The sequence below is a fragment of the Ailuropoda melanoleuca genome, chromosome 6 (assembly GCF_002007445.2).
Source record: "Ailuropoda melanoleuca isolate Jingjing chromosome 6, ASM200744v2, whole genome shotgun sequence".
Lineage (NCBI taxonomy): Eukaryota > Metazoa > Chordata > Mammalia > Carnivora > Ursidae > Ailuropoda > Ailuropoda melanoleuca.
In genome coordinates, this window is record NC_048223.1 from 27,698,165 (window position 1) to 27,724,988 (window position 26,824).

A 26,824-nucleotide genomic window follows, 5' to 3' on the forward strand; every position below is an offset into this window, starting at 1 on the left:
TTGACCAGTGAGAATCCAATGAGCAGGACAGATAAGATGGGTGAGAGGTGGGTAAAAATGTTGGATATCTGGTGGTCCTGAAGGGGTCCCAGGGTCTGACTCATTTGCATATTTTTCATTAAGTTTTATTTTAATTCCAGTACAGTTAAGATAGAGTGTTATATGAGTTTCAGGTGTACAGTATAGAGATTCAACAATCCTGTGCATTACTCACTGCTCAGCAGGAACGTGTACTCTTAATCCCCATCACCTGTTTCGCCCATCCCCCCACCCACCTCCCTCTGGTAACCAGCAGTTTGTGTGCTATAGTTAAGAGTCTGTTTCTTGGTTTGCCTCTCTCTCTCTCTCTTTTTCTTTACTCCTTTTTTTGTTTCTTAAATTCCACATATGAATGTGATCATATGGTATCTGTTTTTCTCTGACTGACCTATGCCACTTAGCATTGTACCTTCTAGCTCCATCTGCGTGGTTGCAAATTTGCATATTCATGTCAATCCCTGGAGAGATTTTTGGCTTGCCAGAAGGACCTGGAAATTTTTTGCATGGTGTTTATACCCTGTTGCGATGTCCTGCATAGTTAAACTCAAACAGGATCTTCTCTCCTTTAAGGATGTTGTATTATAAGTTTTAAAACTTCATATTTTCCTGCCATCTCAACAGATCCACAAACAGGCAGTGAGCCTTTTACCCATGTGACCAGGTGCACTAGTGCGATCAGGCCGGTCCCTGTTCACAAGTTCCTTTTTTTGTCCTCCCCTGATTGTGACTTACCAACACTCGGACATGCCAATGGAATCCTCACACTTCTGGCTTGTGCACTCCACTCTGACCCACCAAAAGGCATTTGCCCACAGGTGCTCCCTCTCTCTTGGCTCCCTCTCTCTTGGTTGAGCCTGTTCCCTGGGCCCTCCTCCCACCTGGCCCCCTCCCTGCATGGCCTGCCATGCCTCGCTCTTCTCCTAGCACTTGTGAGTATCATAGATCTCTTTCCCTCTCATGCACCTGTCCACGTTATTTTGTCTGCACTTGACTGATCATCAAAAAACCCTATTTTAAGTAACATAATTATGACTTTCAACAAGATGGTGTGTCCTCAGGAGAATTCCTATTTGATGAAGAAATGATTTCCCATTTTACAGATAGAAATACTGAAACTCAGGGCATTTACTCCCTTGCCAGAGGTCCCTGGCTAGACGTGCTTTGGGATTAGAAGCACGGCTCTTGCTCTCTACCGCTGAGTCTCTTACCTCATCTCTGAGCGGCAAGAACACATCCCAGGGCAACAGAGACAGTCAATCCTTTATTCTTGCTTCACTGGAAGGAGTGAGACTAGGAAGCTGAGCATAGCAACTTGAGCCCAATTCTTGTTAAGTAAAATTCAGGCTGAGTGTGTTACCTGGGAATTCTGCCCAGCCCTCGGGTTCTCATTCTCCAGGCAATGCGGTGTATGCGAAGCTCTGGCCAGGACAAACGCTCTAACTCTGACCCTTGGGTGGTCCAAATGCACTCTGGCCGACTTGAGACCAGCTTCATCATTCTGGGGTCGCTACTGAGCTCCTGATGCTTCTGCGCTGTTGGGGACACTGCGGACCTCCTCCGTAGCCCTGTGATGCCCAGGAGGCTGCTGAACTTGCCCCAGTCCTCCAGGGCTGGGGACACTGCTGACTATCTCCTGTCAGGAGCAGCTGGCTGGAAAGCCGGCCCCCTGCGCAGATAGCGCAGCAGCCCCCATTTCTCAAAGTTCACGTTATGCCACTTCGCTTTTACAAAAGACCTACATTAGTACCTGTTTATACCAACCAAGAGAAATCCGGAAAGGACTTTTGCTTTTATGGAAAAAAAAAAAAAGGCAAGAAGTGAAAACAGCAAAACAGCATTCAGTATCTGTTTTGCAGTGAGCCCAGACAGAGGCAGCATACACCCCATGTAGCGGCTGTGGCCCCGCCCATTTCTTCCCCTGGAACTACACTCTGGCGTTCCAGCATCAGGCCAACATCGCTTTGAACTGTGTCTCTGAGCATCTATGCTTTATCTCAATTTGTCTTGTGCATCCATTAGCAAGATGTGTCCTAAGGAATCAGAAAAAGCCTAAGAGGTTATTTTTGGAGGGGGTCTGGGAATGCTCAAAAACTTCCATATAAGTGAATGGTAATTGCTTCACTTTGTGCCATTTTGGCTTATGAAACGTTTCATAGGTCCCTTCTACTTTCTGATAGCGGGGGAAACCTGGAGTGGGCTGGCCTCGGCAGCTCTGCACTCACCCTCTGCATGGCCAATGTTCCTTTCTGATTATAGCCCTAATGGGATATGGGGAGTCTGCAGAATTAGCGGGCTTTGCAGAGTGGTTCTCTCTCAAGCTGCCAGTTTCATGGAAGCTTTCGGGGCTATTTTCTCAGGTTTCCTGAGCTGGGATTGCAGATAAGAGAAACAATTAGATGGCAAATAGCTTATGGAGATGATGAGAAAGTTTTCCTCAATCCTCTTAGGGTCCCTGGTTGGGTCTGAAAATTGAACTGACAAAGATCGATTAGCAAGAGAAAAGCATATGCATTTCCTTGAATTTTTGCATGCACATGAGAAACGTCACAAGAGAAGGAAGACCCAAAGTGGCCAGAGCCAGAAGATTTTTTTTTTTTTTTGAGAGAGAGAGAGAGAATGAGCAGGAAGGGCAGAAGGAGAGAGAGAGAATCTCAAGCAGACTCCACACTGAGCACAAAGCCCAACACGGGGCTCGATCTCAGGACCCTGACATCATGACCTGAGTTGAAACCAAGAGTCAGATGCTTAACCAACTGACCACCCAGGCGCCCCAAGCAGGAAGCTTTTATAACTTTTAGATAAGTAGAAAATAAATTTGTAATGAACTGACAAGACAGAGGCATTTGGGCTAGGGGCAGTACATGGTGAAGAAGTAACCAGGAAGATAAGAGTGAGTTTAACAAGGTTTGTGCAGATTTCTCGGCTCTCCATTTCCCATCTCTGGTGAGAAGAATGTCTCCCTCCCTCCAGGTTCAGGTAGGGTACCTTTCACATGGGGGATTTATCTCCTGCTTTCAGGGAAGAAGGTGAGGGGTTGGAGGTTTTGCTCCTATCATTTTTTTTTTAAAGAAAATCCTACAGCTTAAGAGATTTAATATGCCAAGGTGCCATATTTGGGGTAGCACGTCCCGAACCCCATAACTTACAAGAGCATGTTCAGAATCGGGGCCGACTAAGGTCCCTTTCCTTTTTGCTGGACTGAAGCACATTCTGCTTCTTCCAAACAGCCACAGTCATGGAGTGCAAGAGGTTGGTCTGGTTACCAGGGGAGTGCTTACCAAAGTGTGTTCCTGGGAACCCAAGTGTTCTACTGTCCTGAGTTATTCTTTCATGGCCTACACTGTCATTTCTCTAAATCTTGACCCAGATGTAACCTTCTCAGAGAAATCCTTCCTAGCCACTATATCTAAAAATGCAACGATTCCCCCAATACTTCTACCCTTCCTTGGTTTGTTTTTTTCCCTTTAGAACTTATCACCCTCTAACAAACTAAATATTTACTTATTTTGGTTACACTAGGATGTGTAGAAAGAAATTGTTTGTTTTATTTACCTGTGTCCTCGGAGCCTACAAAGCAGTCTGGCTCCTCATATGTACTCCATAACTATTTATTACATACTTAATATTAGCGGAATTAAAAGAAGAGACACACATCTCTGCTTTGCAGTATTACAGTGTCCCTAGTATGTTGTGGCATCTTAATATTTGCAAAATCTTTCCTATGCCTTGCTCCGTGATGATCCTCACCTTAGGCCAACATAGCCAGCACTGTTATTATTCTCATTTGTGAAAAGTTTCAGGCTCAGAGCGGCGAAGCGATTTCCATAAATTCACACAGTCAAGAAGAGCCACAGACCCGACTTGAACCGGGCATCCCCCTGCAATGTGCTTTAATTAGGCAGTGCTTTCTTCCTGCTGATGTGGCTAGTGATTTAGGAGTGACTTAGAGAAGAATTCGGAAAATCAAAGGCTTCGATATTTTCTTAAAGCACAAACCTTATTCTTTTTCCCCTTGCTTTGGAAGAACAATACATTCATGAAATGCCAGCTGTTCTGCTAGGATCAAGGATCAGAAACAGGTAAGAAGCAAATTCTTGGTAAGCAATTTCACATTTTGTAAAACATCCAGGTGAACGGGTGGGGTAGCTTCAGGCTACATGGTGGCTTGGGGGTTCCCCCAACCATACCTCATTGGGTTTGTGTCTTTCTCAGCACGAGACTGTGGGGTGGAGTGAGGCAAACTGCCACTGGATGGGGCTCCAGGTGACATGTCCAGGCTTGTTCCTTTAGAGAAGAAAATGGGAGGCTGAATGCATGCAGGGACCTCCAGGAGGATTTTTGTTAATTAGTAGGTGAAGTGCATTGGCTGCAGCTGGACGTGGGTTCTGATGTCAGCCTTGTCAAACGTGCCATCTGTGCAACTTTTGGCAAGTTGACTAACCTCTCTGAGCTTAGATTCCTTATATGAAAAATAGCATCAGTTCTTGTCCCAGGCTGCCTACTTGGCTCCTCTACTAACCAGTTGTGTGACCTTGGGCAAGGTAATCAATGTTTCATGCCTTGCTTTCCTCATCTATAATTAGGGTTAATATTAGTACCCAGATCATTACGGTGATGTGAGAATGAAATGAGTTAATATGTGGGGCAGCCAGTAGAGGGCGTGTTCTCTATCAGGGTCCTGCTGTGGGACACTGGCCCTTCTGGAACTCAGGAGACAGTGCAGGGCACCTCTGAATCATCTCTGTACTGGGGCACAAATTCTGGGTGGTGTTTACCGAGCCCCTGCCAGGCACGCTGTCTGCTTCTCTCCCCACCGTGAGGAAGCAATGTTGCCAATATCTCTCTGTGTTGTCACATTTCGGTGCCTGGTTACTAATTATTATAGCTCTGGTTTACCCAGGTTAGGAATTAGAAGATAATGAATTTTGTCAGTTCTTAGCCACATATCTTCTGTTGTTGCAGAAAGCAGTTTGAGCAAGTCTAGGAAAGGGCAGTGCCCTGGGGCCGTACTACCAGAGACTTGTTTGCCTGACCCTGTCTGACCCTGCACTGACACCTCTGCGACCCAGACAGAGTGTGCCCCAGGCTCTCAGGATGAACAACCTGCCCTCTGTTGGTCTCTCCTTTGTGCTGTTGCAAGCAAACATCCATGGGGCAAGCATATCGCAGATGCTAGAAGTCCAGTTGCTAATGTCAAACACATTTCCAGGAATGCTTTGGAGTTGAGTCTCACTGGGGGTGACTTCAGTGAGTGAAACTTGGGGCTGACATTTCTGGTGAGCTCAACATAAAGCTCGTGGAAGCAAGATATAGGGACTGCTCTCGGGCTGGGCCACACTCACTTGGGTGGGAACGAGAAACTCTCAAGGTCAGCCCAGCAGTTCTGGAAACTCATTATCATAGGTCAGCCCAACAGTTCTGGAAACTCATTATCATAGGATGGTCTTGGCTCAGCTGGTTTGGAAAAAGCTAGGTGTGACATCATCTTCTCAGCATTTACTCTTCCTTCGAAAAAGGCTGACAAATTTAAAAAAATAATAATAGTTCCTATTCCTACATACTACTTTTCTACCCCTGGACCCTGTGCTCAAGCCACTCCAGTTTAGAGGCAGCCCACAAAGAGTCACAGCATATCCCCGCCACTGAGCTTTGGCCTGCGCCTTCCTCCCCCTGGAACACCTTATCCCCAGCGAATGCTACAGCTCAGTCTACTTCCCAATGGTGGAAATGAAGATGAAGGAGTGGACTTGAACTTCACTTTGAAGTACACTGCACAGTACCCACTGACCCCTCACTGCAACCCAATCCACCAGCTAACCATGTTCTATCCCAACTCCTCCCACGGCATACACACTGCAGCCACAACAGGAGACCTGCCCTTTCTAAACCCTGTCTCTTCCAGCCACACCCAACCCTGGGTGGTTCTAAGTGGACCATATTCCTCATAACTGCCTCTCAAGACCCTTCCCATCCTTGAGGACCAGTCAAATCCTATCTTCTCCCCAAAGGCCTCCCAGATTCTCCACTAGAATTTTTCTTTGCCTACATTCCCTTTGTACTTTATTTATAGCCATCGTGACAATCTGCTTTAAATTGGAGATATTAATATGATATTTTTGTCAGCCTAGGTGGTAACATTGAACTGTGCATCTACCCTGATGCTATTTTGGATGCACTAGGCACAGAATAAGTACCACTTACTTTGCATTAAATTCAAGTGAATGCCATAAAGGGTTAGAATCCAGTTTTACAGCTTCGGAAAACTCGTCCAGAATGATGCTATCATGGTGATAGCAATAACGATGCTGATAACAGTGATATTAATGACTCTATTAATGGTATTGAATACAACTACCATTTTACTGAGTGCATATAATAATAATAATATCCCAGACACTTCACTAAGCATTTTATACATTTCATCCTGACACCAATCCTATGACACAAGATTTATTAGCATTCCCATTTTCTAGAGGAGGAAGCTGAGGGGTAGAAAGGTTAAGTAAGTTACTCAAGATCATCCAGATAGCAGGGCAAAGTAAGGACTTATACTCAATGCCTTTACTTTTAGAGCTCCAAGAAAGATTACTATGATGGTTACACAGAAGATCAGGAGTAGGGAGATGGGAATGGAAGAGGAAGGAAGGAAGGAAGGAAGGAAGGAAGGAAGGAAGGAAGGAAGGAAGGAAGGAAGGAGAAAGAAAGAAAGAAAGAAAGAAAGAAAGAAAAGAAAGAGAAAGAAAGAAAGAAAAGGAAGAAAGGAAGAAAAGGGAGAGAAAGAGAAAGAAAGAAAGAAAGAAAAAGAAAGAAGAAAGAAAGAAAGAAAGAAAGAAAGAAAGAAGAAAGAAAGAAAGAAAGAAAGAAAGAAAGAAAGAAAAGGAAGAAAGGAAGAAAAGGGAGGGAAAGAGAAAGAAAGAAAGAAAGAAAAAGAAAGAAAGAAAGAAAGAAAGAAAGAAAGAAAGAAAGAAAGAAAGAAAAAGAAAAGACTGCGAGAGTTCTGGTGAAAGATGGCAAGCATGAACACATGCACAGTGGAGAAGAGAGGATGAATGTGAGACATATTTACAAGGTACCGCTGACAGCAGCTGACGACCGATTGAACGCAGTCAGTGAGACAGAAGTAGTTGAAGACCGTGTCGAAGTTTTTATTTAGGCAGCTGGGTAGTTGTTGATGGCACCGACAGCCTTTATGGAGACGGCGAGACTTTGCGAAGGAAAACAGTTGGACGTTTTATGGTGTGATGTGTTAGCATTGAGATGCCCGTGAGGCATCAGTTCTGCTATAACACTCATTTCGAAACCTTGACTTTGTTCCAGTGATAGTAATATAGGAAGGAACAATTTGAGCATAACAAGAATTTTGTGTTTGCTCCTGTGTGATTTCATCCACAAGAAGCACTCTGTGGATGCAGAAACTCTACCCCCTGAGCCGAGCCACACAGGGATACCAACCCTCCCCCCACACACGCCGCACACATCTACCAGCACAACGAAGGGTTGGCAACGGATTGTGGCTGTGGTCCTCTAATCACCAACTGTCCTTGAAGATGCTGACCTGGTTCTTCTATTTTCTAGTAGACCTTTTCAATATAAATTCCAACACCACCATTTGCTGTTCTTTGGGGGAAACTGATTCACCTTTCTCTCCTACTTCTCATCTATAAATTGAGTAGATATACTAGTATCTATTCAGAAGGTAATTCATAGAAACTTGTTAGAATAGTATCTGGTACACATGTAAACATTCAGAAAAGGTTAGTTATTGTAAGTACTTGCTTACATTTTCAATATACTTTCCTCAAAGAATATTCGGTAAAAACTGATAGAGGACAAGTGGGAATGTCATCTTTTACAATTAGAAGGAATTAGGTCTTTTTTCCTCTCTCAAACTTCGATCTTTGAAGCGCAACCATACTTCGTGTCCTAATTCATATAAAGTGATCCTTTTATCGCCCTTCTACCCATAAGAATGCAAAAATACTTTTTTGATGATTCTTTTATTTATTAGAGAAAGAGAGAGAAAGAACAGGGGCAGAAAGGCAGAGGGGAGAGAATCCCAAGCTGACTTGGAGCTAAGCTCAGAGTGGGACTTGGGGGGCTTGATCTCATGACAGGGAGATCATGACCTGAGCCAAAACCAAGAGGCAGAGGCTTAACCAACTGAGCCACCCAGGTGCCCCTCAAAAACATTTTGAAAGTTTTTAGTCCAGAAGGAAAGGAAGAGAACTACATACACACTGGCCAGTGTGCTGGGTTCTGTGCCATACTGCTGTTTTTCATTGAAATCATTATAGCTGTCCCGTAAGCTAGGTATTTTTCTCATTTCACATACAATTAAACCACGATTTAGAATAACTTTCTAAAAAACTTGCTCAAGACACATAGTCTATGGCCCTGCCATGATTCCAAAGATTATCCTGAGTTTCTTCAGCTTTACCAATGGTTCTCAAGTGGGGGTGATTTGCCCCTAGGGGACATTTGGCAATGTAAGGGGTAGAAGGGGATCAGGGATGCCACTGACATCCAGTTGGTAGAAGCCAGGATGCTGGTAAACATCCTGCAATGCACAAAAAAGCCCCAGATTCTCTGTCCCAACATGTAAATAATGCTAAGATTGAGAACCCTGGACCAGATCATGCTGCTTCAGAGATATTTTTGCTTGTTTGTTTAAGAAAAACAAGTAAATGGGACGCCTGGGTGGCTCAGTGCGTTAAGCATCTGCCTTTGGCTCAGGTCATTGTCTTGGGGTCCTGGGATCCATCCCTGCATCAGGCTCCCTGCCCAGCCGAGAGTCTGCTTCTCCCTCTCCCTCTGCACCCCCCCCACACACACACACTCATGCTCACATTCTCTTTCACTCTCTCTCTCTCAAATAAATAAAATATTTTTTAAAAAGGAAAACAAGGGAAAAGAAAATATATGCAAGCAGCATTTCTAAAGCCGTTGCTGCAATGGTTTCAGCTGATTATCACTCATAGTTGCTAATAAAATGAACTCCTTTTTCAAATCTTTAAGTTAGATGTTTTAACATCTATTCTTAACCTCTTCCACTGTTCTCTGACTTGTTAATATGGCTCTTTGTAAGATGCTTGGAACATTTCAAGGAGAAAAGGAGATGTTTGTTATTCGGCATTGCAAATACCATGTCGACATTGCCCTACATTAGCAGAGTTCCCTCAGAAGAAACTCAAGATGCCAGACATGATTCTCAAGGCCCTATGAATAATGCTGTGCCAAGCATGATACTTAGAGAAAGTGCTTTGGGGTTTTTTGTTTCTTGTTTTTAAACTGTGATTCATGTCTCTTTCGGACTCTAGCAGACATAAAGCAAATGCTGTTGATGTCTCATCCAAATGCCCTTCACGGCATAGGGGCACCCTACTTGCAGCCTCTCATCCAAATCCCCTTCACGGCATAGGGGCACCCTACTCGCAGCCTCTGTGATCCTTGGCTGCTCGGGGTGCACAGCTGCCCCCAGGGGGGTCATATCCCATCCTATTGAGCAGTCAAAGGCCCAAGACTGACTGACAAAGGGTTATCAAAAGCTGGTCTCCTTGCCCCAGGGGGACCAACTCCAGATCTCCCCAGGCAATCAGGCTGATGCTAAATCCCAGCCAAAAATTACCTCCTTGCTTAGATATCTTCCCCTAATTTGTCCAGCTTCCTATACTGCCCTTCTCCTGAGAGGAGCCCCCAGTAAATCATTTGCACAGAAATGCCCGCTGGGGCTCTGTTTGGGAACATGGACCAAAACACATGGGTCAACAATTTCAAAGGGCAGTTGAGTGTTCCGGGTACTTCCTTCCCCACAGCAGCATTCTCCTTGCTTTGCTACATTCCTATTGTTCTTTAGCCTGGAGGCTAACGGAGACACGGGGTGGGGGGCGAGTCAGAGTTCTGAAAGATACCAGAGAGGAAGCTGAGTTCTGCCTTCCGATCAAAGGGCTGTCTCTCCAAACTCAGACTTTTCCCTGAGAGAAGTTTGTTTCCTGGGCCTGAAACTAGGCTTCCAGACAATCACAGTTTTGCCAGATGCCCAGCTCCCCTCAAAGTTAATAGGGAGGAATTCTTCTTCGCCATTCTTATTGAATTTAGATGTTTAAGATCGTCAGCAAAAAAATAGCCCATGAAACTTTGCATCCCTTAAAAAGACTCTCAGTGATATCTTTTGTGAATAGATCTTGTTCTATTCTTTTTCTCCATGATTCCTGAAGTTCTTAAGAAATAATTTGACCTATTTATTCTACTCAGTACACAAAGACAGATGATGGTGACCAAATAATGAAAATAACAATTAAGACTGTTTCCTAAGTATAATTTTCCAAGCAGTCCTTGGTGAATGCAGGAGGTTCCCCCCCACCCACCGCCCAGTAATGTTAGATTTAAAAAATATATATACAGCTGTCAAATTAAAGGAATTTGATGATGATTCTCTCTATTCTGATCACACATTTCCAGAGGCATGATTTTCGGGCTAAGTAAAGAAAAACATTCATCTATTCATTTCTCAGATACTGTCCCGTCCCTTCTGTGTGCCAGGTGCTGTTCTAGGCACTGCAGATACAAAGATGAACAAAACAGACAAAACCCCTGCCCTCTTGGACCTCACTCTCTAAAGGAGAGACAGATCAGAGACAGAATACACCGAACAATATATATTATATAATGGCATCAGATATTGATAAATGAAAGAAGACACATTGATTAGAAACACCTCACCTTAATGAAGAGGATGTTCATTTAGATAAGAGGGCGATGTACAGTTTCTCTCATCAGATGACAATTTAGCTGAGACCTGAATGAAGCGAGGAACAAGGCATCCGGATACGTGCGACAGAGTTTTTGAGGTAGGGAGCAACCAGTGCCCGATCCCTGAGAGTGAAAGACGCCTGGCAGTTTCAATGAACACCAAACACACTGGCCGGAGCACGGAGAGCAAGCCGGAGAGCCGGGTAGGCAGTAAGGCCGTCGCACCTCATCAGAGGTGCCAAACAGCTTGGGCAAGTCAGTCCTTCACGATCCTTCCTAGTACGGGGCGGTACGTTTCCGCTGCCCCAGGTACTAAAGTCTAGTAACTCGCCACTTATTATGACAACCAAAAATATGCCTTGCTCATTTTCAACAGCATGCTGGGCTGTGGGACTCGTCCCACTGGAGCCTAAGCTTTATGCAAAGAAGGGACAGGATCAGGTTCACTGTGACTACTGCGTCGAATGAACAGGTGGAGAGTTGAAGATTAACCATTGAGAATACTGCCGTGGTCCAGGAGAAAGAGAATGATGGCCAGGGCTGGGACGTATCCGTGGAGGTGGCCCAAAGCAGCTATTTTGAGAATATCACTTGAAAGAGGAGCTGGCAGGATGTGCTGGTGTTGGAAGTGAAACAAGCAAAAGAAGTGTTATGGAAAACTTGAAGGTTTTCTGTTGTCCTTACGGTTCCCATTTTGCTTATAAACAAGTGTTAGACATAACGTAGCTGTCTTCTTGTGATTTTTGTGTTTGCACGTTTGTGTGTGCGTGCGTGTGCAGGTGCGCGTGTGCGTATAAATATCATGTAAATGATACTTCTCTCCCTGGGTTTCTTAGCCTCATCACTGCTATGCTGGGGAACTGTTTTGTGCACTAGAAGATGTATAGCAGCTTTCCTGGCCCGGACTCACTAGATGTTAGTAGTACCTTTTTCCTAGTGCGAAGACCAAAAATGTACCCAGACATTGCTCAGTGTCTCTTAGGGGAGCAAAATTACCACCGGTTGAGGACCACTGCTCTAAAAGGGGTAATGAAGCTGTGATCTTAGTTCTGCCTCTAATTGAGTGACCTTGGGCAAGCCACTAACTGCGCAGGGCTCTCTTTCTTGCTGTGCATTTATCATGAGTATGAGTAAGATGTCTGTTAACCCAAATTGGAAACTCTATAAATTGGTTAACCAGCTCCTTTCTGGGGAATTAACTTCCACTGAATTTCAAATGAATAGTGTCTCAAAGAATCTTATTAATCAAAACATAAAATTAGTTTTTCTTCTGGGAGTGAAAAAATGCCCCAACAATTATAAGACTGATTTTCTCAATCTAGGCCGTAATTTGAACAGGCAAAATTTGCTAATAAGCATCCCCAGATTCTGAAATAGCTTCTGCAATTTTCCTATTTGCAAAGTCAATTGAGGACTTAAAGCCACAGCTGTCCATGTGTGGTTTTCTGTGGGCTTTATTGGGCAATTTTGTCCAATAAAGTTTAGCTTTCAGTTGACGATATTGGATTATGGCATAGCTAGGGGTTCTTCGGCTACCTCACGTCTGCTCCTTTGCCCAATTAGAGCTGTCAGTAAAATAAAATTGTTGAAACAGACGGCAGAATTCAGTGCAACCTCTTCTAAATTATCTCATACAACTTGCATGAATTTTGTGAAACCATTTCCTCTAAATCAGTGTATCGCTTTTCCTTTCCACCCTAAAATTTGAGATTGAAGAGTGTTCATAGTCAAAAGGATGGCACTTATTTGAACAAACGGGCTGGGATAGGCTCACCGCTCACCTTTAACCAGCGTGGAGTTGGGACCAGATCCTAAGTCTCTTCACCTTAGGTGTGGGGTTTTGCTCACCGCACCTACGATGAGTGCTGTTTTGCCAGATAGTGAGGGAGCAGACCGGCATGCAGGTACGTGGTGGGCTGTGAAGGTGTGTTTACAAAATCATGGATAAAACAGAAAGTCAAACCCGTTGCTATATATTTGTGTAGGTGCTATGAGATGACTAAAAGCTATCCGGTGTGTGTATGTCCTCTATCTGGATGACCTATATGCAGGGTTTCTACTTTATGAAATCTATGGATGCTTTTTATTAAATGAAAAAGATAAATCAATTTTCTGTATTTATCCCTGCATTCTAGCTTCTCCAAGCTTGGCCACTGCCAGAGCCTTTTAAGGAAAGCAGAGACAGCTGAATGTGCCTGCCTCTTTTTTGGCTTTTCCTTGAATTCTGGATGGCCAGGAACTTCCTTCCTGCCCATATTCAGTGGTCAATGCCTGCTGCTAAATGGTGGATTAATCTGTGCCATCGATGACTTTAAATTAATCAGTAGATGGATAAAGTGGTCCCAAGAGGGCTGAATCTGGTGAGTTGGACTGGGGCAACCCCGAGATGACTTTCATTATTCCAGTGACAATAAGACGATTAAGCTTTAGGAAGATGGCAGCATGTTACCCACCATGAAGACCTAAGATTTATTTGCCTCTGAGGAGCTCTGTTGAGCAAGGCTGTGCCTGGAAAAATGGTTGAATAAGAAAACAAAACACACTTGATTGCCAAAGGCAGATCACGAACATACCCTTGAGTCCATTATAGCTACCTATTGGAGGTTCTAAAATCCTTATTGGCCAGAGGAATTACAAAGAAATGATTACTCCTTTTATCCTTTCATTCAACAAATATTTGAATATTTGTTTTCGTGGAGCTTAATGCTGGGCAGAAAGGGGAATAAAAAGGTCAGTAGGATGTAGGGGCTACTCTTAAGGAATTCATGAACTTGTATGGGTCAGATTGCCACAGGTAGTTCTAACTATACGACATGTATGTGACAAAATAAAATGCATACCATGATAGAGGGGTGGTCAAACATTGTGGAAAAACAGGAGAAAGTATAATTAATTCTAGTTATAAAAGGAGCTGTGTGTAGTGAATATATTACTTAGGATGCCTCAAAGGAAAGCAACAGAATATTCATTTAAAAGTGGCTTAAATTGGTGCTGGGAATCTTGTTAAAATGCAGATTCTGAGTCAGTTTTTCTGGAATAGTGCCCAAGATACTGCCGTTTTAACAAGTTCCAGTTTACTTTGTTACAGTTGGTTCACTGACCACCCTTTGAATACTTTTAAAACAAGGCTTTGTAGTATTTCATAGAACAAAAGTTTGGAGGTAGGTGGTTTCAGGGTGGGTTTAATGCTCAAATGATATCAATAAGGAATCAGGTTCTTTCCATTCTTCTTCTCTCATATTCAACATAATGGCTTCTGTCTTCATGCTTTCCTCTCATGGTCTCAAGATGGCTGCCACTGTTCTAGGCATCACACATAGGCATGACAAGGTGCATGACAGTAGAAGAAAGATACTGTCCCTCTTGTGATTCTTTTTTTAGGGAGAAAGGCCTTTACTAAATAGTTCCTGGCAGCAAGCTTCCACTGACAGCAATCATGTCTGATGCCCACCCTTCACCGCAAAGTCTGCTGGGAAAGCAGGTTTTCAGCTTCTACAGTGGAGTATGGGCTCTGTTGTAAGAATGGTGGGGAGGAGAAGGGTCATTTGGTTGGGCAGCCAACTGCATTTGTCACAGGGGGGCTGGGGTTCTATTAGCCATAGAAATCTTGATGGGCTAGGAATACCCCACAGAGTTAGGACATGGAAGGGGAAATTGGAATATAATGTGTCATGTAGATAACATCAGGTGCCTTAATTTACCTTAGAATTGTCTTCCTCTATAAGCACATATGTCCCATCCACCCTTCTGTTGTCTTGATTCTAACCACTGACATTTCTCACCTTGATTATTGTCTTAGACTCCTAAATCCTTTCACTATCCCCACCCCTCCATTTATACCTCCCATCCATCTTGCATACAGCAGTCAGACTCCTGGTCTGCAAACGTGACTGTGACATTGACATACCTGCTCAAAACTCTTCAGTGGTTCCTGATAAAATATTAACTCCGTAATATAGTCTTCAAGTCTCATTATAATTTCCTGTCTGCTACTTGTCTGCTTCACCTCCCAACACTCCCCACTAAAAGTCAGTCTTTGATGCTGGGAGCTAAGATTAAATTCTATAGGTATAAAGTCATCTACTGAAGAATTCCTTTTACTATCTCTACAGATCATGAGAAATGATTACAGGGATTCCCCCGTTTTGGAACATCTACATTTTCGGATCCATTCCATGTGCTAAATCCTTGATTATCATGGCCAGCCTCAATATGCCAGCAGGCTTTAATAGCAAGAACTCCAGGGGCCTTCCACTCACTGAAGGAATGGAAGTCATTTGGAGTCAAAGTTCTTCTTTCCCTAATAATACCCTTAGTTTGCTTTTCCTTCCATGATTTATTAAATTTTACCCAAGACTCAAGAACTTTCTGGCTTATTGACTTTTCAGTATGCATGATTTATTATTATTAATATCTCTGCCCATCCTCTGATTATTTTTATCACTCTCCCAGATGTAAGTCATAGGCTGCTTACTTTCCCTTCCTGTCCTGTATCTCCCCAAAGTCAAATGTGGAGCCTATCCTATCTTAGGTGCTTAGAAAATGCTCTTTCTATCTCATCCTAAGACATTTATTGAGCACCTCTTATCTGGTGTGGTGCTAAGGACTTGAAGATCCACCACATGGTCTCAGCCTTTAGATTATCACACTTGAATTCACCCTGAAAATGCTAGTTTGATTATAGCTATATTGAAAGAATGTACATGGAACATTGGAAACAAGAAGGAAGTAGTACTTAGTGAGTTAGGACAGGCAATTTGGGGAGGATGTTGGTGAGAGACACCTAAAAGGTAAGGAGACCTGGAAGCAGAATCTGGAGATGCCAGGCTGTATCCCAGTGAGAGGAACGAGAGTGTGGTGAATTTGGGGGCAACCATGAATAGTTGGCTGGACCCTAGAAGAAGAAGAAATGCAAGAGGGTGAGGCTAGTGAAATGGGCGGACAGATTATAGTGAGACTGACAGGCTTGTGATGAAGTTCAGGTTTGGTTAGGAGCCACTGAAGAATTTTGAGCCAGGCATGTGACCAACACATTTGCAGACTAGGTGACTGCTCCCGCTGCTGAGCTGAGAGTGAAGGGAGCCGGGAGCAGAGCTGAGGACCCAGGACCCAGTACCCAGGTGAGAAATGATACTGTTCTGAATCAAGACAGCACTGGAGAGGGGACTGATAGTGTGGTGTGGACCATTAGAGAGATAGTTAGGTGGCACGCTTAGTTCTGTTTGGTGATGCATATGGAGGCTGCGGGTGAATATGTGGTGAGTAGAGAGAAGAATAGGAGTTTCAGTTTCCTTCATTTTGAAAAGCCCTTCCCCCTCTTTGCTGAAATTGTTTCAAGACTCCTCGTGGCCAAAGGTGTGTGGCAGATACACCCAACAACCTATAAACGTAACTCAATCTTGATCCCTGGTAAATGCTAGCGATGCCTCTCTCCATGTAACTCTTGAGGAATTGAGTGCTGTGGCTCAAAGAACTTTGGCCATGTGTGAATATTGCACCTCTCCTCTTGGGTATGATCTCTATTTTTATTGAACAACTGTCACTAGGCCATGCAGCATTGCCAACAACACACCGAAAATAGAAGGAAGGCAATTACCTCAGCAAAGATTAACGCAGAAAGTAAAACTGCACTTATGTAATACTCCTTTTCCAGGCTCTGAGACCAGCCTTCCATTGGTTTCTCTGTTTCTGTTTCGGAATAGTAACAGAACGCCACCATCCCTGTCCATGTTGGAGGGATCCACTGTCTCCATAATTCCCTCTTCCTATGTTCTCTAAATCTGTTCTCGGAGCAGACACTGGAACAGAGGGCTGCTCCCAGGGATGATTTCCCATCAAGATGCTGCAAACAGATGAGAGATAATATTAGCTAACAACATATCAGCACTCCTCTGGTGTTTGGCAACTACTTGTCAGTAAACTTCAGGAAAATGCCTGCGTTATAGAGAATGTTAGTCCTAGCAGAAACCAAGAGTTACAGGAGAGATGATTTAGGCCAATCCTCTCATTTTATAAAGGAGACACTAAAGCCTGGAGAATTAAATGGCTTGTCTGAGGCTTCCTTTGTCCCTTAAATTTAGAGAAAGGACTGAAACCCCAGCCTCCACTCCAACAAGGGCATTTCCCCCACGCCCTTGGCTTCTTACAATGAAACAGGGACCATACGGAAAGCTTCCTTGTCACATCCCTAACACCCCCAGTGGGTGGAGAAAACTTTAATACAAAAGAAGAAAATCAACCCCATAATTAGATACAGAACTGACTCCAGACCAGCCAGCAGAAATATTGTGCTGGCTTCCATAAGTGCTACAGAAGGAGGAAAGGAAAGCCTGCATCAGCAACTTGAGGCTTACATGTGGGTCTGATGGAATGATACAATTTCACAAAACAAATAACAACAAAAATAGCTATGATGGGAGGCAAAAGAAACAAGAACAGCTAATTGCTAAAGAGGGCTACTTTGGCATCAATTGTCAGTGTCACCCAGCTTCTCTGTCCCCCCCCACCCCCAAATCTCTGGCATTGCAAACTGAATTGGCTCATTATACCTGTTAAATTGTAGTAATGTTAACCTCTGATCACACCTTGTCAGGCCAAATCTCGTATCTGAAAAGTAACAGGGAGCTAGTGGGATAACAGATTTTGGGGCGAAACGGGATGCCTGAGACACCGACGATTCTGCCTTACGCACCTAGGTTTGGATTTTAGTTAGAAAGAGAGAGAGGTTATTTGCCAGATATAATAGTGTTATATACACCATCTCAGTTGATTTATGAGAAGAGTATTAGAGTACTGTTCTCCCTTAAGGTAGGGAAACTGAGTCAGAGAAGTTTTGAACCTTTCCAAGTTAGGACCTTCCCAAGTTTAGACCCAATTTTAAAAACTGTTTATTTTAAAATAGTTTTACGTTTATAAAAGAGTTACCAAGATAGTACAGAGCCTTCTCATATACCTTTAACCTAGCCTCCCCTCATGTCAGCATTTTGCATCACAGTGTGGACCTAACTTTGAGAGCTTTGTTGAGATATAATTCACATATCAAACAACTCACCTATTTAAAGTGTACCTGTCAATGGTTTTTAGTATATGAAGGGATACGGGCAGCCATCACTCCAGTCGATTTTAGAATATTCTTATGGCCTCAAAAAGAAACCCGGCACCCTTCAGCTGTCTCCTCCCTTCCCTGCTCCCCTCCACACACCCTAGCCCTAAGCAACCACTAATCTGTCCTACGTCTCTGCATAGCTCCTAGCCATTGCATATGAATGGAATTATATGGTATGTGATATTTTGTGGCCATATTCTTTTACTTACCATAATGTTCTCAAGATCCATCTATGTTGTAGCAGGTATCAATATTTCATGCCTTTTAAAAGCCAAATAATATTCCATTGTGTGGATATAGCATATTTTGTCTAACTATTCATCAGTTTTTGTTTATTTGGGCTGTTGCCACATGTTGGCTTTTATTGGATCATGTGAATCTAATCTGGATGGAATCAAAATGTCCATATTTATATTTATATTCCTGATAAAGCTGACTGGAGAGGATGATTTTAGATCTGTAAGGATCCAGGGAGTGTCCTAATACATCACTCCTGAATTAAAATGACCCATCCATCCAGTTGCTACCTAAAGAGCTTCCCATGAAGGCAAGCCTTTAAGCCCATGAGTAGTAGTCCAAACAGGCAAGTCCTATGAACTTGCCCTCTTCAAGAGAGTTGAAGTAACAGACACTGCTCAGTTCTTCTTTCAAACTCATCAGTCAGGTAATTTGACCCTCTCCCTTAGGGATGAGGATAAAGGGGTCAGAAAAATAACTTAGCTTTGGTTAACCCAGAAGCAGAACCTTAGGATAAAGGTGAGAGTTTGAGTAGTTTATTTGGAAAGTTCTGGGAAAGTTCTAGGGAAGTGAGACATGGAAGGGAAGGAAACCAATAGAGGGTTTACTTTTGAGCAAATTAACATTATGGGTAATTGGGGCACAATCACAACGAGGACCTACTGGAGATAGTGTGGAATGTTCCGTAGCATCAAACCAACGGAGGAGTAGTGTGTAGGGTGTTTATCCATCAGTTCCCATCAGTCTTGGGGGTGAGGAGTAAATCCTCTAACACTGCCAGGGTTCCCTTCAAGGGACCATGCATAGAGTAGCAGGTGCTTGCAGTAAGAAGCTGTGGGATTAGGAACAGTGATGCCAGAGGGTTGCAGTGGAGCACCAATAGCTATCAGGGACTGGGGGTGTAATGAAGTCGCCTTATGGGAAGACAAGGGGAATAAGAAGAGAACTTCCATCCTGATAGTGAGACTTTCTAAGGAGATTTCGACTGACGAGTACTGGAAGACAGCACTGTAGACCTTCACTTACTCGTCTATAAAACGAAGACTAAGTCTCTGTTCACTAAATCCTTGATAATTAGAGCTGGCATTATATATGAAGCAATAGTCCAGTCCAATCCTATCACCTTTAAGTTTACTGCTCCAGAAGAGATCTCTGCCTTATATGCGAATATGTGAATGTGGTATGTTGGAGAGAACACACATTTTGGAAACTGAGCTCCTGAGTTCAAATCCTGATGCTCACATAGAGCATCTACGTGTAAGCTGAACAAACTGTTTAATCTCAGAACAAGTTCTCTTAACCCATAGTCTCCCCCCAACTCCACTCCAAGGTCTGGTAATAAACTAAATGCTGGGTCTGATGAGTGCGGTGGCTGGTTTATAGGGTGAATTCAATAAGTAGTCATTTTTCATGGTTCTACTAGGGGTAAGGAAGAGATGCAATAAATAAATGCATTATATCATTCAACAAATATGTATTAAACCCCTACTAAGTACGGAACTCTATTGTAGTTATCAGTGTACAGAGAATCCAGTTTCTACCCTCATGAAGCCTACATGCTAGTAAATCACAAACACTGGGATCCTGCTTTTACATGTCAGATCCTATTTTTATTATCTGGAAAAATAGGGTTCCATTTCTATTATTCACTGAGCTTTTAACTTCTCAAAATATAAGCCTCATCTCAAAGTGTGACCAAGTGCCCTCTCTCCAACCTTTTAAGCAAACATATTCTGAGAAGCATTTCTTAAGTCTTTCTTTGATGTTGCATTCGTTGGAATTTTTTTGGTCCCAAGTGATGGGAACTAAATTTGAACTAGTTTAAGCAAAAAGGTGATTTCTTGAGAAGAGAGGATGAATAAAAGCAGAAGATGAATAAAAGAGAGGATGAATAAAAGCAGGGAAAAGCAGAAACATGCTGAACTTCCAAATGGCTGGACCCAGGGACTCAGATCCTATAGGGACTCAGTCTGCCTCTCACATCTGTCCCCATGTGGCAGCTTTATCATTCATGATGCAGTGTGGCCTTCTCCACATGACAGATGCCATGCCTACTCATGGCTCCAATGGTTTACATCTGGCAGCGTTAGCCATTAGAGAGAGGAGCCCAATCTTCCCAGTTTTCTTTTCCAAAATTCCCAGGAAGAGACTGATAGCTCCATCTGATAAGAATTCTCTATTGGATCACTCAGCTTTGTAGTTACCAGACATTTCCCACAGAAATTATATGGCTAGAGGACTGAGCGTGCAATCCTAGAATCTCACATATACCCATACTAATTGTCAAGACATAGAACCTCAAGAAGGCTGATTGTCATATCATGGGTACCTTTCTGGCAGGGAGCACATATAATAGCAGCTCTGAAAGCTAGAGAAATGAACAAACAATAGAGCCAGAAGAGGGCACATCTTATTCAGTCCACACAAGGTGTCCATTAGTAGAAATGAGCCAACAATACATTACTTCTTGCAAATTTGTTGAGTACATTCAAAACAAACACATTAAAATAGATTATTCACCATTTATGTGTCAGGGAAGTAATCATAATGGCTTTATCGCACATATTAATGTTCTTGAGTGCTTCCAAAGTACTGAGGAACTTCAAAACATTTTCCAGTTTCAAAGAATTAATTAGCTCCCCTGTGGAGCAGCTCACGAGCAATATTGCCATTTTGGAGATAGAATGATTGAATTGGAAAGGCAAGGGGTGGTGAATTATTCATCTTTTCAATAAGCATGTATAAGCACCCACTCCTTGCATGGCTTGGCTGACAGTTGTGGGGGCATACACTGATTGGAATAAAGTCTCTGCTCTCAAGGAACTTTAGCCTCCTACTATAAGTCTACTAAGAGAGGCAAACTTGTCAATAGCTAGCCCGAATATGAGTCAACATCAGGCTCGGATAAGATGGATAAACATAAGAAGCTAGAGGAAGCTATGAGATGGAGCTAGAGAGAAAGTTAAATTGCAGAGGCCCATGAAAACCATGATAGGGAATTTGGTCTTGATTATGTGGGACCATCATTAAATATGTGTGTACACACACACACACACACCACACACACACAAATATGATGAATTTACAAATGGCTAGTCCTCCAATTCCTTTATTTTTATTAAACAATAAACCCATTTTTCCCATCTCCCCCAACCCCTGACTTTGACAACCACCAGTCTGTTCATTGTACCTAAGAGTTTCTGTTTTTTGTTTTTTTGTTTTGTTGTGTTTCCTTAGATTCTACATAGAAGTGAAATCATACAGTGTTTGTCTTTCTCTGTCTGGTTTATTTCACTTAGCCTAATGCCCTCAAGGTCTATCCATGTTGTCACAAATGACAGGATTTCCTTCTTTTTTATGGCTCAATAATATTCCATAGTGTGTGTGTGTGTGTGTGTGTGTGTGTGTGTGTTCCTTTATCCATCACTAGACAGTTAGGTTGTTTCCAGGTCTTGGCTATTGTAAATANATGGCTCAATAATATTCCATAGTGTGTGTGTGTGTGTTCCTTTATCCATCACTAGACAGTTAGGTTGTTTCCAGGTCTTGGCTATTGTAAATAACGCTGCAATGAACATGAAGGTACAGATATATTTTTGAGATAGTGATTTTGTTTCCTTTTAATAAATACCCAGAAGTGGAATTGGTAGATCATGTGATAGTTCTATTTTAATTTTTTGAGTAATCCTATGTTGTTTCCCATAGTGGGAGCACTAATTCACATTCCAAATGATCTCAGTAAATAGAAGAAAAATTGATCCATTTACCTGAATTATCCAAAGGATGAGCTAGATTCGCTAGTATACTTTGCCCAGTGAATTCTGGATTAATATTTATAATATCGTATGAAGACTAGATTATTTGTATAATAGGCAATGCTTAACCATTCAGGTTTTCACTATCCAGGCGAGGTCTGATTCTTATCGGGGCTCTCTTTGTGAAACTAAATGCCATGAAGTGAGGAAATCTATGAGAAACTTTGGAGAGATGCACATGGAGACGCCATGTGGAAACTGAGGCCCTTGACCCACAGCTCCTGTTGAACACCAGCAGCCAACAAAGACTGCTAGGCATGTGAGTGAGTCATTTGGGAAGTGAATCCTCCAGTTCTGAATCCAGTGGCCCTAAGCTGACACTCAGAGGGCCCGAAGTGAGCCTTCATCCCCGAGCCTTGTCCAAATTCCAGATTCAGGCCAATAAAAGATTGTTGTTACTTTAAGCCAAGAAATTCTAGGGTGGTTTATTATGAAGAATAGTTTGCTGGAACATATTCCACAAAGGATTCATGATATTAACATCTTCTTGCCTTGATCCCATTCATTTAAAGTGCCCCGACTACTCAGATTTCAGAAAATCAACTCAGGGGCTTAGAGAAATGCATTTTCATTACTCTCGAGAGTTTGAAATGGAGACTATGATTCAAAATTCAAGGGATTTCCTTTATATGCAAACTTACTGGAATATATGATTTTAAAACAATGCTTACCCCTGTTTCTAAAGAGAGTTAAACTGAAAACACAAGCAAATGATATTTTCCTCCACATTTCTGTAACATTTGTGACACACATAATAAGTTTTACAAAAGCTCCACCTCTGGCCCAGAGGGGCCACTGCTGTAGATGTGAAGGTCATGGAATCCCATGGCCCTTCAATGCGAGGCTTCCTTCTTAATTCACTAATCGAGTCACAAATATAGCTTCTGATACCTCCTCTCTTCTCTTCTTTTTTTTTTTTTTTTATAGGCTGTCAAGACAAGTCAGGGGCCGCAACCAATCAGCTCCTGGTATTAAACAGCATATTTTGCTGAGCTGGATTTGACTCCTGGTTGCTACAAAACAAATCTAAGTTTATATCAGAGGTGACAAACTCCATGCCCTGTCATTTATCCTTTTTATAGCATGGTCGACACCAACGGTCAGCAAGTCTTGATGACCACGTGAATCAACTGGAGTAGAAAGCAGCCAAGTCTAGAGGTTTCCTGTGTCAATAATTAGAAATCATTTGTTTTTAATTAAAAGAAAACTAAATTAAAAACAAATTCTTCTGCTTCTGATTACCCTATATTTTTAAAATATAACAGGGATAACCGCTATTAATACGGAATGTATATCACTCTCAACAGGAGCCTAAATATATGTAGGTATTCACATTTATACATTTAATGATTACCAAGAGAAAAACGTATTGAGATTTTACCGTGTAGTAGGCACTGTAGTAAGTGTTTTGCAAATACTATTTCATTTAAAACACAACACTCTGAGGAAAGCAACATCAACCAGTTACAGGGTTGAGGAATTGGAAGTTCAAGTCTAAGATCACATAGCTATCAAACAGAAATGTCTAGCTCCAAACCTACATTTGTTTACTCCAGATATTAATTTTTATTATTGTATCTCCCATCTTGTGCCTCTGATTTTTTTTGCATCTAAAATTATAACTGTCATTGACAATATTCACTCATTCACTTACAACCACTTACAGACTTACAAAATATTTCACTATTCCTATTTTTTTTTTTTTAGATTTTTTATTTATTTGACAGAGAGAGAGAGACAGCCAGCGAGAGAGGGAACACAAGCAGGGGGAGTGGGAGAGGAAAAAGCAGGCTCCTAGAGGAGGAGCCTGATGTGGGGCTGGATCCCATAACGCCAGGATCACACCCTGAGCCAGAGGCAGACGCTTAACCGCTGTGCCACCCAGGCGCCCCTCACTATTCCTATCTTGCTAGGCATTTCAATTTGATTTTATTTTCCATTTTTTTTCACTAGAATAAATAACACTGCAATGAATATCCTTGTAGATAAATCTTACCATACATCTACAGCCGTAGTTATTCCTAATGATGAATTTCTGGGAGTAGAGTCTTAAGGACAGTGGCATGCAAAAATTTCATGCTTCCAAGAGTAACATCATAATTCCCTTTATACAAAGTATACCAAATTACATACCTGCCATCCGTATGTACCTGTGTCTGCGTCCTAAAACTTCACTTAAAAAAAAAAAAACAAAACAAAATTAATAAGGAAAACTTAAACCACAAAGAACTCACCACCTTTCCAATCACAGTATCATCTTAGAAACAGAAGATATCTTAGCAGTCATTTTCTCGAATCTCCTACTCATTTTGGACCCTTTCCATAGAGCATCCCTGATCTAGGGTATCCACCCTACAATGCTCAGGAAGTGGGCGTGGAAAATAAAGAACAATTTTAAATATCCCTAAACTCCACAGCACATTTTTTACCTCTCAGCAATGAAATACTGTTCAAACTATTCTAAAATGCATTCACAAGGAGAGCCTCATTGGAAGTGGGGAAACATTGACAGGCTTTCAACATACTGGACACAGGTCTTGAAATGATCAAAGAGGTTTTGGTCATTCTCCATCTGGAATGGGTTTGTTCTAGGTGTTGGCAGCTGATTGCTCTATGCAGTTGTCCAACAGCTTGGTTTCCCTTGCCTCTGGGAATTCAGCAGAATTGGTGGGCTTGTCAGTGGGAGAAGAAAATTATCTAGAAATACAAATGAATGACATAATTTAACATTTCTAGGTCAAGGGAGCTGAGAGTAGAACTCTCTGTGTCCTCCCCTGCCCCAAACTTAAAAATTTCATCACCCAAGTTCCTTAATTCTGGAGACACTGGGATTTAGCTGTGGTTTAAAGGAGAAAATGACCTTCAATTGGTTAAGCTTTCCTTGAGTATCCATTAGCCACAAAACAAGGCTGGGTGTTGCAGCAAAATCCTAAAAAAAAGGAGAAAGAAGGAGATAATAGAGGTGAGTAAAGCAATAGAAGTCTATAAAAAATCTGTAACTATGTGAATTCTGCAAGTGATTGGCACACATGACCGTGACATCAAAGAGAAGAGGAGAGGTAATTCTGCCTAGAGTAAGGGGTTAGGGCTGTAGAAAAGGGCTGTCAAAGAAGGTGGCATTTGTAGATGTGGAAGACCAGCTGATCTGGCCCAAATTGCTTGTTTGTTTTATTCATTTATTTATTTAGGTGCAGATCTGATGAATAATTTAAATCATGACATAAGAACTGCTAAAAGCAGTAATTTGCTTTAATCTTAACACGCACACGCACGTACTTTCTTAGGGTCTATATACACTATACACTCCATTTTGGCTGTACGTTCAAAGTCATCCCTGCAATGGGAAGGCAAATTCAATTCTCCTAACACCTTCTGCTTTGGGAAACTGGACTGGTTGGGAGTGGGAATCAGGGGCCACGACTCATTCCCAAAACTTTGGGCTTCAGGAACTGCAGGGGATCATTCTTATATTAGATCATTGAGCCTTCGGGAGGATATCTCACTTTATTCATCTTACCCCAGAACAGCCTAGTACAGTACTTGGCACCCAGTAGGCAATCATTTGTCAAATAGATTTTAAGCATGCGCCTTTTCCCCATTAGAGGACAATCAACCCATTACCACGTTATGCTTCTTCTGGCAGTTTCATTCAGCTCTGATCTCAGTAGTTGGAAAAACAGCAGAAAGAATGGGGCCATAGCTTCCTGAGAGTGGAGCTATGCACCGGCGGGGCCAGGCGGGGGATGGGGCGGGGGTGCGAGGAAGGAAGGCAAGGGAGGCGGAGGGAGCCAGTACTCCCACCTCAGCTCCTCTCCTCCGGCAGCAAACGCTCAGCGCCCGCCCTCTCTCTCCATTCCGGACCCTCCACCCGGGAGGCGACAGGGCAGCGCGGGCGAGGCGGCGGCAGGGCTCCGACTGTCACGTTCATTCCCTGCTGCTTTTCCAGTCCCCTGCCTCCTCTCCCCTCCTCCCTTATCCCCAGCCCCGGGTTTGGAGGCGATTCCCCTCTAGTGACTGAGACGATCGCATCTGGGCGAGCGGCGCTTCGCCTCGCTCGCGTCTTTGTCTCCTCCTCCTGCGAGGCTCCGGGGCCGGGCGCAGGGTCTGCAGCAGCCGCCGCAGAAGCGGGAGCCCAGCGGTGCTCTGCACGGCTGCCGGGCCGGGGCCGCACCCTCGCTCGGCGGAGGCGCGGGAGGACGCCAGCGAGCCACGCACTGCCCGCGTCCCGCGCTCCAGCCGCCGCGCACTAACGCCGCCGCCGCGACCCGGAACGAGCCCTCTCGGCCGGCCGGGTTCGGGGTGGGCAGCCCGGCTAGCAGCGGGGTGCGAAGAGCAGCCGCTGCAGTTCTGGCAGCGCACACCCCCAGGCAGACGCATCCAACGCCTCCTCCCTGCGCCACGAGGATGGAGCAGCCACCCCGGCCCGGGACTGGCGCAAGGTAAGGTGCAGCCGCCTGTTGCTTTTCGCAAAGCGCGGTGTCGTCCCTCTGCCCGGGTGCCTAGGCCGTCTCTTCCGTAACAAGTAGAGGGCAACTATCACCCCAGGTCAGAGATATGTCCAAACCCCCGGGCCCCTTGGCGCCAACCCTGGAAGAGACCCCTCCTGGCGAGGGGGAGTCGACCCCTCTGTTTGCGTGCAGCCGGCTGCCGTGCAATAGTCTGCAAACTTTTGTGCCCCCCTCTCTGCGCTGTGCTCACCCCGTGCCATGCAAGTTGCACGTCTAGTTCTCGCGTGCGCCCTTCCCCCAGTCCTCCCCCACTACCATCCCCTGACGTTTGCATCTGCCCATTTCTCTCTCGGTGTTCTTGCTAGTCGACTTTTCACTCCCTGCAGCTCCCGCTAGAGAGGCGAGGGTTTGGGACCCAGCAGTGCTCATCC

At 43.5% G+C, this 26,824-nt stretch overlaps 1 protein-coding gene across 4 annotated transcripts in view; it reads left to right on the forward strand.

The window, feature by feature from the left end:
* LRRC3B (leucine rich repeat containing 3B) overlaps nt 1-26,824 on the forward strand; it is a 436,067-nt gene that overhangs the window by 320,006 nt on the left and 89,237 nt on the right. The window contains exon 1 of one of the 4 annotated variants that reach the window (XM_034662089.1): nt 25,714-26,384. The exons of the other annotated variants lie outside the window; for them this stretch is intronic. The gene's annotated coding sequence lies outside the window, so the exon portion shown is untranslated. Of the gene's footprint in view, nt 1-25,713; nt 26,385-26,824 lie in introns of those variants that run through there. 4 annotated transcript variants of the gene reach the window in all.